This window comes from Microtus ochrogaster, unplaced genomic scaffold (genome assembly GCF_000317375.1).
Source record: "Microtus ochrogaster isolate Prairie Vole_2 unplaced genomic scaffold, MicOch1.0 UNK136, whole genome shotgun sequence".
Classification (NCBI taxonomy): Eukaryota; Metazoa; Chordata; class Mammalia; order Rodentia; family Cricetidae; genus Microtus; species Microtus ochrogaster.
Genome location: NW_004949234.1, coordinates 401033 through 404071, shown reverse-complemented (window position 1 = coordinate 404071; position 3039 = coordinate 401033).

Below are 3039 nucleotides of genomic sequence, written 5' to 3'. Positions count from 1 at the left end.
GTAAGCCACCTTATGGGCTACAGCAGATTATTAGAGATGGGCTAGTCCAGGTGCGAGAGTTAGCCGAGAAAAGGGCTAGAGCTAAAGAGCCAAGCAGTGATTAAAAGAATACAGTGTCCGTGTAATTATTTCGGGGCATAAGCTAGCCGTGCAGGCAGTGGGGTGCTGGGGACGCTGCACTGCTGCTCCCATTACTACAATCTATATTATTTGTGCTGTACAAGTAAACAGACAACATATGAAGTAGTTGGACCATATGAAGCTAGATGTTTGTTGGAGGTTGTATCACCTAGTAGAAACAAAAAGAGCAAACATACAGTAATAAACTCAAAAGTCTTCAGTATCCACTAAATTGATTTGTAGTATGAAATTGGTCATTTAAATATTGCTACTGAGCCTGCCTGTGATGAAAAAAATGGATAGAAACTCTACAGATCAGGAGCTAGGAATGCCGCTCCAGATTCTTTGGATAGCAATATAAATATGTTTGTCATCGTTTGTATGGAGTCTTGAGTTGACCTGTGGATATGGAAACAGCTTCTCTGGGACCAACTAACAGAGTGAGCAGACTCTGGATTATCACAGTATTGCCACTGGATACTAAAAGCATAATAAGAGAAAAGTTATTTAATGTACAAACAGCAAGGTATCAAAAATTATATCCTCAGATTCTTTATTTCCTATTAATCATGTTCACAACTTTGGTGCATATTCTAAAATGTAGTTCACTGAAAATAAAGTGATTTACAAATCATAAAAGATAACCCAGAGTTCACTTGTATGAAAACCTCCTGTCTTAGTCACTCTTAGCACCGGAATAGAAATCAAATCCTTGTTCATTCTGGAATCTCTATCAGCAACTTAAATAAACCCATAGTCCCATCTGGAGTATTAACACCATCTCACATATAGATATATCATGAATGAGAAGAGGCTGAATCTCAGAGCCCACTCTATTCCAGCATCCTCCTTCATCTTCTTATCTCATTATCACTGATCCAAAATCATTAGCAACCCTGGAAATTAAGCAAGTAAACCAATTCTAATAAGCTGAGTTAAACAGTCTTAATCAATCAAGGGGTGACAAAAATGAGCTTACATCTCAGACTTTAAGAGATGAGCCTCCATAGGAAAGGATACATAAATTGGCAGGCAGGCTGATGTAGCTATCTTGGAAAAGCCAAGGAACAAAGTAACATAATACATCATTTTCACCTTACGAACCTTAGTACAGTTTCTAGCTTAACTTTGACTCAAAGAACTCTAGTGGGGAGATTTTGGTCTGTGGGGAGAATATATTTCAGAGGCCTCTGCTACCACAAAAAAAGTCTGAGACATCACACGTGGAGATATACAACACAGCGTAGTTAATCTCTGTGGGGGGGAATCAATTGCATCCTTGGCCACATTCCAGCTAATTATACAAAGGCAGAAAATCCACTCACATCAGTATTGAAGTTCAAGTGTTTTATCAGTGGATTTAAGGTCAATACACTGTGGCTTAGTACAATTTACAACCAAATTTTATACTTAGAATTATGAGCAAAAAGTGTTAGTAAATGTTAGAAATTGTGGTTCTCTAGCCTTGAATAAACTGAATTCAAAAAGAGTATTATGATTCTGATAATAAATAATAATAATAATAATAATAATAATAATAATAATAATAATAATAAATTTAAAAGGGATAAAAAAATCTCCTCACCAAAAACATTGAACTTTTGCCTGTTGAAAGACAGGACAAAATAGTGAGATTTAATGCCTACAGATGTGAATACAAAATTATAATACTTGCTATAATCACATCAATAACCTGTAAATTGTGCTTGTTTTAGAGCTTCGTTTACTGAAGGATACATGCCAAAACTCAGCATATGTGGAATGACTCGGAGGTTCTAAGCTAAAATGAAGGATAAAAGTTAGACATGTACCCAAACCATTGTTATATAAGATTGAACATGCTATGCTGTGTAGCAGGCTTCCTTGCTTAATTGTAAACCCTTGACTCTGTTATAAAAGCAGTAACAATGAAAATAAATCTTGTTGTACAATCTGCAGCCTTGTACTAGAATTCCTTGAGTACCTTTTTTCCTGTTTTCAGTTTTCCAGGGATTAATGTTGAAAGACACCTTGGATGACCTCTCACAGATGATACCCAAATGAAGGCAAAAGAGAAAGATTCCCTGGAGAACATTAGAGTTACAAATAAGTGAGAAAAGGTGCATTTGGGTAATCTCTGTGATGCTAGGAACTTTGTACAAAATGAAACTTATCAGGAACTATATTTATATTTGCTTGGTGATATGCTCCATAAGTTTAGAATATTGTAAGATATTTTACAAATATATAAAGACATTTTATAGACTTCGTTTCCAGGACTCTCTGAGAGCTAAAGAATTGCAGGAGGTATTGAAAGCTTTTTGTAAGCACAAATGCAATGGGAAATGATATTTATAAAGTTCTGGTCTTTATGTAAAGTTTCATGTTAGCATTCAGTCTTGGCAAACAACTCCTGCTCTATTTATGCAAGGAGAAAACACTGGACATGCAGAGCCTTTATGTGAAAAAGAAGTTGCAAATAAACCTTACATTAATTAAGTCTTAGGATGCCACTCATTTCTCACCTATAAAGTCTTCAGATAATTCAGAAAATAAAGATTTCTTTGATAACCATTCCTCTGTATCTCTTCAAATTATTGCTTCTGTATTATCCTGGGGGTTAATATAATTAAAAAGAAAGAGAATGTTGAAGCTGAATTATCATCTCCTCTTTGTAGGCCCATTTTGTTTTTAACCCTTTAACATAAAGTTGATGACTATTTTCCTTGGGACAGGGGGGGTATATCCAGAATGTGAGCATACTCCCTACATGACACTTAAAAAATTTCAACAAGTTTCTTACAAATTTCATATATTATGGGAATTTTGGGGAGGATAGTGTCTGATACTTTTAAGACTGGAATAAGCTTCATAAAAGGAATTTGGCAATGCCTCTTCTATTTCTATATTGTGAAATACATTAAGGAGTATAGGTATTAG